General features: G+C 44.2%; 1 non-coding gene across 1 annotated transcript; it reads left to right on the top strand.

Annotated features, from left to right (window-relative positions):
• The first annotated feature begins 3,111 nt into the window (after positions 1–3,111).
• On the top strand, positions 3,112–3,230 carry LOC130402757 (5S ribosomal RNA). Its single transcript, XR_008904026.1, has one exon. It is a non-coding gene; the product is annotated as a 5S ribosomal RNA (ribosomal RNA).
• Positions 3,231–17,559: the final 14,329 nt, after the last annotated feature.

Consider the following 17,559-nt stretch of genomic DNA (forward strand, 5'->3'; position numbering starts at 1 on the left):
TATTTTCAAAGAGATATTCAAGGGAGTATGGTTAAGCTACAGAATTATAGGCCACTTAGTATGTTGAATGGTGATTATAAAGTTTTAGCAAGGGTGTTAGCCTACAGGGTCAAGCAGGTAATAGGGAAGGTGGTGGGAAGCACACAGGCATATAGTATACCAGGTAGGGACATAGCAGACACAATTAGCAGTATTAGGGACATAATTGAATATATGAAGAGAGATAAAGGGGGGATAGTTGTAAGTTTAGATTTGAACAAAGCATTTGATAGGGTGTATCATGACTATTTATATAGAGTGTTAGATAAATTTGGTTTTGGGCACAGGTTGGTAGGATGGATAAAGAGGATGTACGACAGGGCATCCTCTTTATAGACGCATTTAGATTAGAAAGGTCGGTTAGGCAAGGCTGTCCGCTGTCGGCTCTGCTGTACTCCTTGTCGGCAGAGCCGCTAGCGGCACTACTATTGCAGAATGATAGGATCAGGGGGATAGAGTTACCAGAGGGGCGGGTTAGTTTATTATTTCAGTATGCGGATGACACGACAGTTACAGTTAGGGACAGGGGAAAGTGTAGTTGAGGTTTTAGGTAGTGTAGAGTTGTATGGCAGGGCATCAGGGGCGAAAATAACATGGAAAAGTCAGAAATCATGTATGTAGGTGTGGAGAGAGCAGGTAGGAGGGAGATAGGATTGAAAGAGGAAAAGGATTATTTTAGGATATTAGGTGTGAACTTAGGGATAAAGGATAAAGAAGGGAGAGATATGCAGTTTGAAGGGATAATGAATGGTATTAGGAAGACGTTAAGGTTTTGGAAACTTAGAGGGTTGAAGCTGAAGGGGAAGGTGACAGTTGTGAATGCGCTGGTAATGAGCAAGCTTGTGTATGCAATGAATGTGTTGGATGTGCCTGATAGAGTTTTGAAGGAGGTGGAGAGAATGGTGAGTGAGTTTGTGTGGGGTGGGAAGGGAGTTAGGATAGCCAGGGAGGTGATGGAAAATTAGTATGAGGATGGTGGGTTAAAATTGATTAATTTAGAAAGGAGAAAGAAAGCCCTTAGGGTGAAAATGGTGGTGAGATATCTAAAGGACAAGAGGGATCATATATGGAAGGTGTTTTTAAGGGAAGCAATTAATAAATGCGGTGGGTGTGGAGAGAGTGGAGTGTATATGGAACTAAAGAAAGGTATGTTGGTAGGAGTGTCTGAGTTTTATAAGGAGGTGTTGGGAGCGTGGGGAGAGTTTGTGAAACGTGTGAAGTATGAGTGTAAGGATGTTAAGCAGGTATGGGAGCAACCAGTGTTTTTAAATCCAAAAATCACATTTGAAGGGAACACAATTTATAACAGGGTGATTTGGAGAGCAGGGGTTAGGAAGGTGAAGGATTTAGTTTATGAGTATGTACTTGGGTTCATGAGGGCACAGGTAATGGTCGACGAGGTGAGGGAAAGAGGGGATGAAATATGGTTGGGTACGGCACAGGGAGTGTTGGAAAGGATCAAGGAGGGTATGCCGAGAGAATGGGTTGGGATGATTGAGATAGAGGCTGTGGTGAATGGAGAAGGTGAGATAGAAATGTATGTGGGGGAAGGAGAAAGGAGGGTGAGTCTGAAGAGTGTGAAAACGAGAGTAATGTATAGATGTTTAAGAGGGAAAGAAGTGAGGAGACCGGCTGCAGAGAAAGTATGGGTTAGAGTGATGATTGATATGGATGTAGGGGGAATATGGAGGAATTTAAGAGTGAATGGAATTGTATTGAATGTGAAGATTTTGATTTCCTTTTGCGGCACAATAGGGTGTTTAACAATTTAATAATCAGTAGGTTTGATGTGAATGTGAGGAAGGAATGTGATGTGTGCGGAGTGGGGGTGGAAACGTGTATGCATGAGTTTGTTGAATGTTGTGAGTTGGAGGGATACTTTGTGAAAATTAAAGGATTAATAAACAGATGTTGGGGAGGAGGGTTTGTGGAGAGAATGGAATGGAGAGAGTTGTGGCTGTTTGGGGTGACAAGTAGGGGGGAAGGTTGTAATGTTAATCTGTTAAATTATGTTTTAAGCCACGCAAGGTTTGCTGTCAAGCTCAGGAGAAATTTGGCCCATTATGAGAAGAAGAGAGTTGAGGTATGGAGTGTTTTTAAGAGTATAATGAGAAGAGATGTAAATATGGTGTATAGTTATGTTGGGGAATATGAGTTTATGGGAGGGTTTGTGGAGGGGAGCACTTTTGTTGTGCTTGGAGGCGATGGGGAAGTGAAATTGGATTTTGGATGAGTTGAAGGGGGCGCCTACGGGCTGGAGGTGCGGTTAAGAGGTCAGCAGGGGTGACTGACTATTTTTATTTCTTGTTAATTAGTGTTTCAAGTTCATGACTTTTTTGATTTGGTGAGGGGCCAGTGTATTGAAGGTTTTTACAAAAGCATCCTGGCTAACCCAGTATTGTTTGTAGTTATTTTTGTTTGAGATGGATCTGAAGTATCTTTCTTGTTTTATTTGTTTTATGTTTTATTTATGCATGATGGTGTATGTATATATTTTGTGTAAATAATAAAAAAAAATAAAAAAAAAGGCACGCCCGATCTCGTCTGATCTCGGAAGCTAAGCAGGGTCGGGCCTGGTTAGTACTTGGATGGGTGACCGCCTGGGAATACCAGGTGCTGTAAGCATTATACTTTTTCAACTCGAGCTCATTGGATGCAATGGCCTACCGTGCGCAGATCTTTAGCGCCCACTGTTTTGGAGAATTTAAGCAACATACAGACTCTGACGACGTCTCCTCAAACTCTATTTGTGAAACATGTGGACATTGTAGTGACGCTGCTAGCAGGGAGCAGCAGAGAGCTGCAATGACGGCGGTCCACATTAGTCCATCCCAGGTTTTGCAACGCTACGTTTCTTCAAAAGATCACGCAAACGATGACGCAAACGATGACGCCCAAGCAGTGTAATGCATTGCGTTCAAATACGTAACTCTGAGTCTGGAATAACGTATTCATTCATTCATTATGGATCTAATCATTGTTTCTGTACAAGTCCTGTCTCTGGCCACAGCAGCGCTCTCACTCCTTACGTCCTCCTCCTATATAAAAGCTAATATGGTCAAGCCTATAATTGATTACGGCCATACTACCTTAGGCACGCCCGATCTCGTCTGATCTCGGAAGCTAAGCAGGGTCGGGCCTGGTTAGTACTTGGATGGGTGACCGCCTGGGAATACCAGGTGCTGTAAGCATTATACTTTTTCAACTCGAGCTCATTGGATGCAATGGCCTACCGTGCGCTGATCTTTAGCGCCCACTGTTTTGGAGAATTTAAGCAACATACAGACTCTGACGATGTCTCCTCAAACTCTATTTGTGAAACATGTGGACAGTGTAGTGACGCTGCTAGCAGGGAGCAGCAGCGAGCTGCAATGACGGCGGTCCACCTTAGTCCATCCCAGGTTTTGCAACGCTACGTTTCTTCAAAAGATCACGCAAACGATGACGCCCAAGCAGTGTAATGCATTGCGTTCAAATATGTAACTCTGAGTCTGGAATAACGTATTCATTCATTCATTATGGATCTAATCATTGTTTCTGTACAAGTCCCGTCTCTGGCCACGGCAGCGCTCCATTATTCCATTTATTCCAGACTCAGAGTTACATAGTTGAACGCAATGCATTACACTGCTTGGGCGTCATCGTTTGCGTGATCATTTGAAGAAACGTAGCGTTGCAAAACCTGGGATGGACTAAAGTGGACCGCCGTCATTGCAGCTCTCTGCTGCTCCCTGCTAGCAGCGTCACTACACTGTCCACATGTTTCACCCAACACATTCTCACTCCGAGCGCGTCGATTTCTGACGAACGGCTCAGTGACTTTTGCTTCAGTTTCTGACGCAAAAGGGTACCCTTGCGCTTCTTTTTTGACGCATGGTGTTTGTCAACTAGTACAATGTAACCTTTGACGGGGGACCCGAAGGCTGCACATAGAGACGCTATGAGCATTCATATCCCATTGGCTAACGGAGGACCTTGCGCTTCTTTTTTTCGACGCAGGGGGTTTTCCACTCATTGCAATGTAATCCCTCACGGCAATATATGAAGCTATGAGCATTCATTCCATTGGCTAACGGAAGAGCCGATGGCTGCACATAGAGACGCTAGGAGCATTCATCCCATTGGCTAACGGAGACCTTGTGCTTCTTTTTCGACGCAGGGGTTTTTCCACTCATTACAATGTAATCCCTCCACGGCACTATATGAAGCTATAAGCATTCATCCCATTGGCTACGGAAGAGCCGATGGCTGCACAATACCGGCGATTTTACAGTGACATCTGTGACATTCCTCAACACAACTACACCAACGTGTCCTTGTTAATTACACAACATGTATGGGTTAAGGCTCTGGGCATCAGTTGTCCTGTTTGGTGCTTTGATTGAGAGAAACAATCGTTTTTTTGATCAGTGTTGGGTAGCTGAGGTCGTTGCTATAGAGACCACGTCCGTCCGTTTTGTTTCACAACTGACAGAGCTGCCAAGTCTCACCATTTGGCCCTGAGACACACTCATATCAACCAGTTCACACACTATCACGGAGGAGGAGGAGGAGGGATAATAAGAAGAAGGATAATAAGAAGGATAATAAGAAGGATAATAATAAGAAGAATAGAAGAGGCGGAGGAGGAAGGGCTGATGCACATTCTCATTCCGAGCGTGTCGATTTCTGACGAACGGTCAGTGACTTTTGCTTCAGTTTCTGACGCAAAAGGGTACCCTTGCGCTGCCTTTTTAGACGCATGGGGTTTTCAACTAGTTACAATAACCCTTTGACGGGGGACCCGATGGCTGCTGAAAACCCCATGCGTCGAAAAAAGCAGGGTACCCTTTTGCGTCAGAAACTGAAGCAAAAGTCACTGACCGTTCGTCAGAAATCGACGCGCTCGGAGTGGCTTCAGTTTCTGACGCTGAGGTCGTTGCTATAGAGGCCACGTCCGTGCGCTTTTTTTGACAACTGACAGAGCAACCCTTTCTCATCAAAATTACGTTCCCAGAGAACTATTCGGCATTCTCAATTACGTTTGTCTAAAAAACGTATTTTGTCCGTGATTACGTTTTATTGAACATATTGTAATGACCTTGCCGGTGACATAACGATGTCGAGTCATTAGTAATTGAAGGAACTTTTAATGAACCAAAACCAGGTCACTGAAACCCGTAACCAAGGCAGAAATCCCACCCAAAACAAACCCCGGTTACCCCGGCAACCCCCAACACGGTCTCACTCATGTGCAGGCCCCCACCCTCGTGTTCTTCCAAGGCCCTCCCCCAGCTGACCTAATGATTCGCCCCCACACTGATTGACAAGAAGAACATTACAATACATGCACACAGAACAACTGGCATAACGGACAACGAAATACAATGCAACACATAACACACAAACTATTTAACTGTCCCAGGGTCGCTACAATATCGTAAATACGAATTCGTTCCCAGCCTATTTTTGCCATTTATTTACCGTGTTACTATGGCAGAATAAAGAATAAATGAATGCATTATCATTCATCTTGAACATGTGTTTTTACAGTATAGAGTGGTAGAGCGTCGCCCTCGGTTCCCTTGACAAAAAGCCAACGGGTTTTCCAATGGATTTTGGATTATTGCAGAAAAATCCTCAACTCCTCAAAAACGGAAAAAAAATAAATAAATAAAAATAACCGTGCTCCAAAGAACGAAGTGTAAACCAATGCATTCTGAATGGGAGTGTTTCTCCGATTTTTCCATGCTACACAACGAAATGTAAACCCATGCAAATAAAGACTTCATGGTCATAATAATTTAAATATCATTAATCTCCTGAGGGTGGTATTCTATTTTTTTCAACGGGGCTGCATCCAGTCACTTGACCGTCATGGTTGCTATGGGTGGTTGCTATCGACCGCCCCCTCATACTTACATGGGCTCTAAAACCACGCGGCAAAGGAGATGCCGTTAAATTGTGTTGTTTTTGTCGTAAACTAGGGTCCGATGGTTAAAAAATAGACAGATATTCCAAGGTATCCTTAAAAGGCAGCTTGGATGTTTTTATTTTCTGCAGTTTAGACTTCTTCTATAACCTATTTTTGAAAGCAAAACACTAAGCTCATTGATTTAACGAGGCAGGGTTATTTGAAACAATTTATTAAATAAATATTTGTGAGAGGTTATTCTTTCTCCTGAGTTTGCTTCCTATTTATGTCTAGTGTACAACCCTACTGTCCACAAGCATCCCCCCCCTCCCCATATGGATTTGGAGAATTGTTGCCACGTCCCAGTGGTGGAGGTATCATATATATGAAAGAGGGCATTCAATTATAGCCTACAATGATCAATTAGGAGGCCGAAGCCTTAAAGGAAGTGATGCAATAGGTGACTGAGTCGACAACATTTAAGTAAGCTGCATATGTATAGGCAAGGCAAGGCAAGGCAACTTTATTTATATAGCACTTTTCATACACAAGGCAGACTCAAAGTGCTTCACATATAAACATTGTCATACAATAAAATAAAATAATTGATAAGTAAAAGAAAAACATATGCAAAGAAATGGGTAAAATAGAAAAAGGATTAAAATAGAAAATAGAGGCAAAGTTAAAAAGTTTTTTAGAAAGTGCAATGTATTTAAGATTTTAGCAGAAGGCTATAGCAAACATAAAAGTCTTCAGTCTTGTTTTAAAGGTTCTCAGAGTTGGGGCAAGTCTTAAATCCTCTGGGAGTTTATTCCAGCTATTTGTTGCATAGTAACTAAATCCTGCTTTCCCATTTTTTGTGTTTACTCTGGGGATAATTAACAGATTGGTCTCAGGATCTTAGTGGTCTAGAAGGCTGATGTAGTGGAAGCATATCAGTTAATATTTGGGCCTAAACCATGTAGTGATTTATAGGTTAGCAACATGATTTAAAATCAATTCTCTGACCTACAGGAAGCCAATGTAACGATTTAAGAATTGGTGTAATATATTTTTTGGTCTTTGTTAGAACTCTAGCAGCAGCATTCTGAACAAGCGGAAGCTTCCTCAGAGTTTGTTTTGGGAGACCTGTGAGGAGACCATGCAGTAATCAAGCTTACTAGTGATAAAGGCATGTACAAGTTTTTGTAAGTCTTCGTGGACATGAGCCCTCTAAGTCTTGCTACATTTTTAAGGTGATAATATGGCCGATTTTGTAAACTGATTTGAATGTGACTGTCAAAATGTAAATCTGAAATCCATGATAACCCCTAGATTTCCTGGCTTTGATTGAGGTTTTCAGGGACAGAGAGTGAAGGGTGTTGGGGTTACTTTAAGCCTGTCCGTGTTTAGAACCAAATACAATTATCTCTGTTTTGTCCTCATTTAGTTGAAGGAAATTTCGGCACAATATCCATTCCTTCACTTGCTCAATGCACTGGCACAGCAGATCTATGGGCCGATAGTCATTTGGTGATAGCGATACATAATTTGCGTGTCATCAGCATAGCAATGATGGTCAATATGTGTTATTTGCATGATTTGCCCTAGTGGGAGCATGTAGATGTTGAATAAAGTAGGTCCTAAGATCGAACCTTGTGGGACTCCACATGTCACGTTGGTTGATTCTGAATACAAAATCGCCAATGGAAACAAAGTAGTTCCTATTTGTAGGTAGGACCGGAACCACTTTAAGACAGTGCCTGAAAGCCCCACCCAGTTTTCTAACCTTTCCCAGAAGTAATGTATGGTCTACAGTGTCGAATGCAGCACTGAGGTCAAGTAGCATTAGTATTGAGGTTTTGCCAGAGTCTGTGTTAAGACGGATGTCGTTTACAACTTTAAAAAGGGGGCGGTCTCAGTGCTGTGCAGGGGTCGAAATCCTGATTGGAAGGTGTCATAGCAACCAGTTGATGCCAGGAAGTGATTTAGTTGCTGGAGGACAACTTTCTCAATGATTTTCTTATGAAGGGTAGATTTGATATTGGTCTGTAGTTGTTAATAATAGAGGCATCTAGGCTCCGCTTTTTTAAAAAGGGTTTAATAACTGCAGTTTTCAAAGCTTTTGGGAACTTGCCTGACTGGAGAGAGTTTGTTAACTATCTGCAATATGTCTACTGCTAGGCAGTCGAAAACATTCTTAAAGAGGTTGGTAGGTATAGTATCAAAGGCAACAGGTGGATGGCTTTAGTTGTGTCACAGTTTCCACAAGATTTTGAGAGTCTATAACATCAAAGCATGCCATCCTTGCCACGTAATTTTTGCCTGAACAGGGTGGTAGTCCAACATTTTTGTTTGACGTGGAGATATTGATGGCGCGTCTGATACCTTCAATTTTATCAATATAAAAAGCTGCAAACTCATTGCATTTCTGCGGGGAATGGAGATCAGGTGGAATTTCTGTTGGGGGGTTGGTCAGTCCTGTCAACAGTTGCAAATAGGGTTTTTGCATTATTAGTGTTGGTTTTAATGATATTGGAGAAAATGTTTTCTCTAGCATTTTTTAAGTCTAAATTGTAGGCACGGAGGCTCTCTTTATAGATATCATGGTGAATATGAAGTTTTGTTTAACGCCAGATGCGTTCAACCTTCCTGCATTCCTTTTTTCTGTGCTGTTACAGGAAGCAGCTTTTCTCCAGGGTGCCTTTTGCTTTCCAGAAATCGTTTTAACCTTATAAGGTGCAATGACATGCTATGACTTTCAAAATTTTCAAATTAAAGTTTTCTACAAGATCATCAGCAGAACATGGGTTAGAGGTGGTAGCAAGGAGATGGCCTTTTAAAAAGTACATTAGAATCTTCATTGATATACCGTTTTTTGACAGTGTTTGATTGTTGTCTGTATGTCGGGAATAAAGATATGGTTAAAGAAAACACAAAAGTGGTCAGACAAGGAAGGATCAGTCACAGAGAGATCAGAAACATTGAGGCCCTTTGTGATAACCAGGTCTAGAGTGTGCCCCTTACAATGAGTAGCCTCTTTCACATGTTGAGGACAGTTCAAATGTGTCCAAAATGGTAAAAAGTTTTTTGCACACTTGTCATTCAAATCATTAGTATGAAAATTGAAGTCACCAGTTATAACTAGACAGTCAAATTCTGTAGAGATGCTAGACAATAATTCTGTGAAGTCATCGAAAAAATGTGCAGAATATGTGTAAATAATTAATAGGAGAACTCTGGGGGAGCATTTCAATACAGCACTAAGGTATTCGAACGATGGAAAATCACCAAATAACATCTGTTTCCCCTGAAATACATTTTTAAATATAGCAGCAACCCCTCCACCTCTTTTCCAGATCTACATGCATCAAAAAAGTTATAGTCGGGAGGAGCTGTCTCTATCAGAACGGTTGCACTGTTATTTTGTTCCAGCCATGTTTCAGTTAAAAACATAAAATCCAGTTTAGAAGTGTTAATAAGATCATTAACTAAAAATGATTTGTTATTAAGAGACCTCACATTAAGTAGAGCCATCCTGATGGTGCTGTTGATAGGCTTTAAGGTTGTTTTTGGTTTGGAGGCAATAGATATGAGATTTGTGAGGTTAGCAGTGTGTCTAAGTTTCCCTTTGTTTACTCTCTTAGTGGTTACAGCATGAATGCGAAAGTTGCCCTGCTTTGACGTAGGCAACCTTGGGTTCAGCAGATTATGAGAAACTTCCTTTATACTGTGTCTACGGCTGAACCCTTTTTTGTCTCAGTAATACTCAGGACTCTCAGGACTACTATCAGTACTGGGGCGGGGGTGGGGCGCCATCCTCCTGGGTGTTAGCAGTGTTAGCAGCCTGCGGCCATGACGTGGCGATGCTATCATTGACACAGATGCAAGTTTGATGCCAGCATGTTCCAGTTTCTTAAATTCGGCTGGAAAATCGCAAAGGGAGACATCGGAGCTGGAGTGTTGTTGTGGCTATGGGAGAGATGAGGCTGGAGGTCATCGTCGATGGGGGAATGCAGAGGAGGGGGGTGGCCGTTCCTCGCCAAGCCAGCATCAGCGATGGGGGAGGGCACAGTGTTGATGGCGTCGGGCGGGCTGTTGTCTCTCTTCAAGGTCTGTGGGCTGTCTGCTATCTGTGTGTCAGATAGTGACAGAGTAGTTGTGTGGGGGAGGCTGTAGTCTCGCTTCTTCTCAACCTGTGCTCTGATTGTGGCCTGTGCGTCAGACCATGGCAAGATTGTGGCCTGTGCGTTAAGCGAGAAGAGAAGATTGTCCCTCAACAGTTTTGAGCCTAACCTGTTTGGGTGTAGGCCATCTGCTCTGAAAAGATATTTGCGCCCCCAGAATAAGTTGAAATTGTCAATAAAGTCCCTTCCTCTTTCATTGCAGACTCTGGAAAGCCATGTATTCAGTGCAAGTAGACGACTGAATCTGTTTATTCCCCTGTCAACTGTTGGTATGGGTCCACTGATGGAAGACTTGATGTGTATGTTGTCCAGTGTATCCAATAGATCAGTGAAATCCCTCTTCAGAAGTTCTGACTGTTCTCTTTGAACATCATTAAATCCTGCATGCACAATAATCTGTGAGATTTTGGGGTTCTCCAATATGACTTTGGCTAGTTTATGGTTGATACCACTAACCATTCCATATGGGAAGATGCATGTTTTGATCTTCTTACCGGTTATATCCTTGATAGTTGAGTCTCCTATAATCAGAGTGTCTGGTTCATCTGCTTTCTCTGAGATGGGCCCTTGTTGGACGGTGGCAGACACATGCGCAGCCCGCCTCCGTGGCAACTGGTTGTTCCGTCTCTGTCTGCACTGTCCGTCCGGACGCATCTCGGGGCTCAGGGGTGCATCGGTGGCAGGCGCGTTCGTGGACTCTTGAAGTGGCAGGAACCGGTTCTTCAGTGGCAGGGTTGATTTGAGTGACGGGCTAATCGGGCTGATACATGTAACTTTAGCTTTGGGTAGCTTAGCATTTGGTGTTGAGTGAACTTGTTGATTCACTTTGGTATGTTGCTTTGGCTTAGCGCCGACTCTGAGCCAGTGAGACGCAGCTGGAACTGTCTCTCTCTTGTCCAGCTTCGGGAAGGATACAGTGTAGCTTTGATCATCTTGCTGTATCTGAGTGAGCTCAGCAAACTCACCCATCGGCACTGTATCCTGTGATAGTCCTTTGCATTTTTCTACTGCTGCTAGTCTCGTTCAATTAAAGCCAATGTCTGTTTCAGTTTGGCGCAGTCTGTGCATTTCCCAGTCTCCGTGCCTGAGATATCCGAATACAGAGGCATGTTGGCGATAGGAAAGTCCAAGGCTTTTTCTGCGGTCTGATCCGGGAGTAAAAAGTGCCAAAATGTATTGTTGAATCGAGCGATTGAGGACGACGGAAACAAACTATATACTGTTAGGTAAATAAAATAAGATAAAGTAGATCTGAATGATGAATTAAGTAGTTTTTTCCAATGCCTAGCGGAGCTTCGGGAAACATGACCTCTCTCTCTGCTATCTCACACACCTAAGACCGTATAGGGTCTCTTATATATCAAAGAGGGTCTCAAAGGACGCATACGCTTCAACCTGTGGCTCCAGCACTACAGGAAATGACTCAGCAAGTGCTCCATCTCGTTGCAACTCACCCAGCGGCTCGCTTGCAAGATGGCCTGAAATTCTTCCCAGACCTACACCCTAGCCATCCAACATGCATATCTGAGAATCAGGCCTCTCTTTAATAATGACAAAAAGTTATGAGAGAAACACACATTAACTTTTTGTTATCTCATAAGCGGCGTGGGTGCCGGCTCCTTTGACCTTTTGACCCCCGACTTCGAAAACGTGGCCACAGGTCAGCTGTGTCTACACACCTTTAGCCACAAATGTACACCTCCATCCCACAAAAAATGGGGACTAGAAACTAACCTCTGTCTTTACTGTACTGTTGGAGGTCACGCCCCTTTGCCGACCTTTTCGAGATAGCTAGGGATGCTAAAATGTTTACACACATTTCCCGGGGGCCCCGTGAACGACATATCCGAGATTTGGAGTTCTAGCCCTTAGAGAAAAAAAGTTTTCCCAAATGGAGTGTCATTTGGACAAAGCCCCTCAGAAGTGTAGCCTGAAACTTGGCCCGGTCGGACCTCGAGGGCAGGAAGGGGGGACCCTTCCTGCCCGAAACTTGGCCCGGTCAGACCCCGAGGGCAGGCCCCCCCTTCCTGCCCTCGGGGTCCGACCGGGCCAAGTTTCGGTGTGGATGTCCCAGTTAGGCCCTAGAATAAGGTATTAAAATTTCAGGGCGGTAGGACCTTCCTATCTCAAAAACTGTTTTTCCACCACATTCTGAACCATTAGGTCTTGCAGGCTACACTTCTGAGGGGCTTTGTCCAAATGACAACTTTTTTTCTCTAAGGGCTAGAACTCCAAATCTCGGATATGTCGTTCACGGGGCCCCGGGAAATGTGTGTAAACATTTTAGCATCCCCAGCTATCTCGAAAAGGTCGGCAAAGGGGCGTGACCTCCAACAGTACAGTAAATGTACATAAGACAGAGGTTAGTTTCTAGTCCCCATTTTTTGTGGGATGGAGGTGTACATTTGTGGCTAAGGTGTGTAGACACAGCTGGCATGTGGCCACGTTTTTTAAGTCGGGGGTCAAAAGGTCAAAAGGAGCCGGCACCACGCCACTTATGAGATAACAAAAAGTTAATGTGTGCTTCTCTCATAACTTTTTGTCATTATTAAAGAGAGGCCTGATTCTCAGATATGCATGTTGGATGGCTAGGGTGTAGGTCTGGGAAGAACTTCAGGCCAAAATCTTGCAAGCGAGCCGCTGGGTGCAGGTGCAACGAGATGGAGCACTTGCTGAGCCTGGACTTTCATAATCTTCGCTCTGTGAATGTAAAGGATGTTTGGTCGGATGTTACGACGAAGAATCATAATGTGAATGGGAATATTCTATAAATCTCTTGATATCATCTTTCGTCTCAACACTTCTGCTGCAGCCATCTTAAAGTCTCACTCCGAGAACCTTAAAATATGAATCAATCCATTAGAAGTATGAAAATATCTTCCCGGGGTGCGTAACAGGAGCAAACAAGGTGTCCTTTGACATCTATCGTTTCGAGGACGATTGCAACAGTGCCACACATGATCATATTTGAATATGTTTCGGGGTAGTAATTAGCTGTCGATTTTGGAGGCCTTTATCAATAATGACCAGCTATAGATTTGCTTCCCGATGGAGATTTTTGACAAATTACATGTTAATTAGCATCTACACGTTAAGCTGAGTCCAATGAGATCAAGCTCGGCCCTCCTTGCTACACCGAGATCATGTCCTAGACCTAGGTGTACCATGTAAAATACATGTTACCATTAGCTAGAGTGTCGTTATTGGTGTCATTGGACTCAGCTCAACGTGTAGATGCTAAATAACATGTCATTTGTGACAAATCTTTATCGGGAAGCAAATCAATAGCTGCTCAGTATTGATTAAGGCCTCCAATTTCGACAGCTAATTACTACCATTAAACATGTTCGAATATGCTCATGTGTGGCACCGTTGCAATCTCCTGGAAGCGTAGATGTTGAAGGACACCTTGTTCGTCCTCTTACGTCACCGGGAAGATATTTACATGCTTCTGATTGACTAATGAATTGATTCAGCTATTCCCCCAGAAGTCTGGGGTCAAAAGGTCAAAAGGAGACGGCACCACGCCGGGGTGGATCCAGATCTCGGGCAACAGCGCAGGGTTGCCAGGTCCTGCAAAAAACGTGCCCCCCACATACCGTTCAAAATCCACCCAAAATGTCGTAGAAGCATCCCAAATAAAAAATGATATTATTGGCCATTTTGGCCAACGTTTTTAAAGTAATAATATTTGAGGGAATATTTTTTTGTTGTTGTTTTAGCAGCGAAATGCACCGTGTGTGTGTGTGTGTGTGTGTGTGTGTGTGTGTGTGTGTGTGTGTGTGTGTGTGTGTGTGTGTGTGTGTGTGTGTGTGTCTGTCTGTGTCTGTGTCTGTGTGTCTGTGTGTGCGCTTGTGTGTGTGTGTGTGTGTCTGTGCGTGTGCGTGCGTGTGTGTGTGTGTATAACACGCTATTTTATGTTGAAATGCGACGTAATCCAGTGTTCACGAAAAGTACACTGTCAACGTATGCTTTTGGCGACTGGGTTGGCTCTCAGATATACGTGTTTCTAACAAGATGATATCATTAAAAATTACATAAAGTAACAGCTTAATAACACAAACGCAGGAAGCACGTGAGCTGCTAGTTTAGCGAAAGCAACCTGACGTCATTGAAACATCGAGCGAGCCATTATGTCCATGGAGCGAGCCGATCAAATCCTAATAACTATAAAACTAAAGATCAGACACAATCACTGACTGAAGATTATGCAAGTAAAAAGTATATTTCTCGCTAGAAATGTTATTAGAAACACGTTTAACGGTGAATCGGTCCTAAAATATTGCATTTCCCATTCAGATAATAAAGATTAATAAAGATCATACACATTCACTGACTGAAGATTATGTAAGGAAAATGTACATTTCTTGCTAGAAAAATCATTAGAAACGCGTTTAATGGTGTATCTGTCCTAAAATATTGCATTTCCCATTCAGATAATAAAGATTAATAAAGATCATACACATTCACTGACTGAAGATTATGTAAGGAAAATTTACATTTCTCGCTAGAAATGTCATTAGAAACGCGTTTAATGGTGTATCTGTCCTAAAATATTGCATTTCCCATTCAGATAATAAAGATTAATATAAGCTACGCCGTGTTCCGGAGCCGCGGGGGATTCTGGGAATTGGGGTTCTCAGTTGACAAATGGGGCTTTTGTTAACTTGTTTTGTTGTTAGGATTAAGTGGGGTTAATGGGTTCGGGATGTTATGTGGTTGTGTGTTGTTCTATTAACATTGTTCGTGTGTTCATTATTGTCGACACCGTCACCGAGAGTGACGTGACCATCGTTTCGTGCAGCTGTTCAATAAAAACCAACTCTCGTTGTCGAGCGTGCCCCCCCCCCTACAAACGTGTCTCCCCCCCCCTCAAACGTGTCTCCCCCCCCCCCCCCCCCTCCCCGGTCAACAACAGTCTCCCCCCCCCCCCCTAAACAATCGTGTCCACAATTTGCCGCGAAAGCCGTGAAACCCAAACCCCGAAACCCGCCTCCACAGCGGCACACGTGGATACTGTAGGTATAACACGCTATTTTTTACGTTGAAATGCTACGTATCCAGTGTTCATGGAAACGTACACCGTCAACGTTTTTTCTTGGCGACTGGGTTGTTAACAAGGACACGTTGGTGTAGTTGTGTTGAGGAATGTCACAGATGTAACTGTAAAATCGCCGTTATTGTGCAGCCATCGGCTCTTCCGTTAGCCAATGGGATGAATGCTTATAGCTTCATATATTGCCGTGGAGGGATTACATTGTAATGAGTGGAAAAAACCCCTGCGTCGAAAAAAGAAGCACAAGGTCCTCCGTTAGCCAATGGGATGAATGCTCATAGCGTCTCTATGTGCAGCCATCGGCTCTTCCGTTAGCCAATGGAATGAATGCTCATAGCTTCATATATTGCCGTGGAGGGATTACGTTGCAATGAGTGGAAAACCCCCTGCGTCGAAAAAAGAAGCGCAAGGTCCTCCGTTAGCCAATGGGATATGAATGCTCATAGCGTCTCTATGTGCAGCCTTCGGGTCCCCCGTCAAAGGGTTACATTGTAACTAGTTGAAAACCCCATGCGTCTAAAAAAGAAGCGCAAGGGTACCCTTTTGCGTCAGAAACTGAAGCAAAAGTCACTGACCGTTCGTCAGAAATCGACGCGCTCGGAGTGAGAATGTGTTGGTGAAACATGTGGACAGTGTAGTGACGCTGCTAGCAGGGAGCAGCAGAGAGCTGCAATGACGGCGGTCCACTTTAGTCCATCCCAGGTTTTGCAACGCTACGTTTCTTCAAATGATCACGCAAACGATGACGCCCAAGCAGTGTAATGCATTGCTTTCAACTATGTAACTCTGAGTCTGGAATAACGTATTCATTCATTCATTATGGATCTAATCATTGTTTCTGTACAAGTCCCGTCTCTGGCCACGGCAGCGCTCTCACTCCTTACGTCCTCCTCCTGTATAAAAGCTAATATGGTCAAGTCTATAAATGCTTACGGCCATACCACCTTAGGCACGCCCGATCTCGTCTGATCCCGTTCAGGTGCGCAAGCAGGAAGTGAGCAGAGAGCAGACAGCAGAGAGCAGTGAGCAGTTGAGTGTTTGTAGCTACCTTTATGCTTGTTTAAATACTTTATTTTTTGATTTTTCTTGATACATCTCCCCCAAACAGTGAGGTACTGTTTGGGGGAACATAATTCTCCCATTGTTGTGGGGAAGAATTATCATGCGGACGGACATAATGGAAACGGAAAATGGAAATGGGAAAGGCTTGGATGAAGTAGACTACGGAAAGAAAGTCCAGAGGGGAGAAGAGGCTGGTGATAAAGAGAATAAATACGATAAGGAACTGACAGTGAGTGTAGAACTGATCGGTGAGGATCCAATAACGGTGATGGAGTTCATGAAAGCGACGAGAGACGTGTGTGGGGAGTTGATGGCGTGCCGTAAAACTGGATTGAAAAAGTATGAATTGACAATGGGACATCTCAGCGGGAAAAAGAAACTTATGGACGGTTTCAAAATAAGAGGGGTTAGTATAATTGCAAAAGAGCTTACCAGTGACGAAACGGTGGTGTCGTTCTTGGAGCTTCCGGCGTACACCACGGACAATGACGTTATTCTGAAGCTACAGGGGTGGTGGGTCTCAGCTGCCTCAGCTATCAAAAGAAGAATGTGGCCTGGCACGAACATTGCAGACGGGACCAGGTTTCTGAAAGTGAAGTTTAATGACTTGGTCAGATCGTTGCCGTATTCAACGAAGTTCAGCACAGCTACGGGTCCCCAGTACTTCCGGGTGATCCACGACAGACAGGAGAAGGTGTGTAGGATGTGCATCCAACCGGGGCATATTCTGAGGGACTGTCCGGAGTTCAGATGCCACAGGTGCCATGGACAGGGGCACTACGCAAGAGAGTGTGGCGCAGACGAGGAACGGAGGCAACAAGGAGGAGAAGGCGGGAGCCGGGAGACGGACGTCGGCAACGAGGAGGAGCGACCGAGAGGAGAGGGAGGAGAAGGCGGTAGCGGAGCTGAGGCGACTGAAGCGGAAGGAAGTGGCGTTGGAGTCGGCGGGGAAGGAGAGCAGATGGACGAGGAGCAGGAAGGAATGGCAGAGGACGTGACGGCAGCGGAAGAGTTAACGGAGACGGGAGGAGAGAAGGAAAGGGAGGAGAACGGCTGCAGCGCGGACAGTGCGGTGAGGGGGACGGACGAGCGAGAGGAGCGGAGCAGCGCGGGTGAGGGAGCGAAAGGAGGGGAGAAGAACGTGGGAAGGAGTGGAATGACTGTGGTGGGACAGGGAGGAGGAAGTTCGGTGGCAAGCGGGATTAAGTTTGGGTGGAGGGCTTCTGATTTAACAGAAAGTAGGAAGTGGGTGGCTTCGGATATATCAGACAGTGGGGAGGAAAACATGGAGGTGGTGGGTGGAAATAGGAAAAGACCATCGGGGAGGAAGGAGAGAGAAGATA

This window comes from Gadus chalcogrammus, chromosome 13, assembly GCF_026213295.1.
Source record: "Gadus chalcogrammus isolate NIFS_2021 chromosome 13, NIFS_Gcha_1.0, whole genome shotgun sequence".
Classification (NCBI taxonomy): Eukaryota; Metazoa; Chordata; class Actinopteri; order Gadiformes; family Gadidae; genus Gadus; species Gadus chalcogrammus.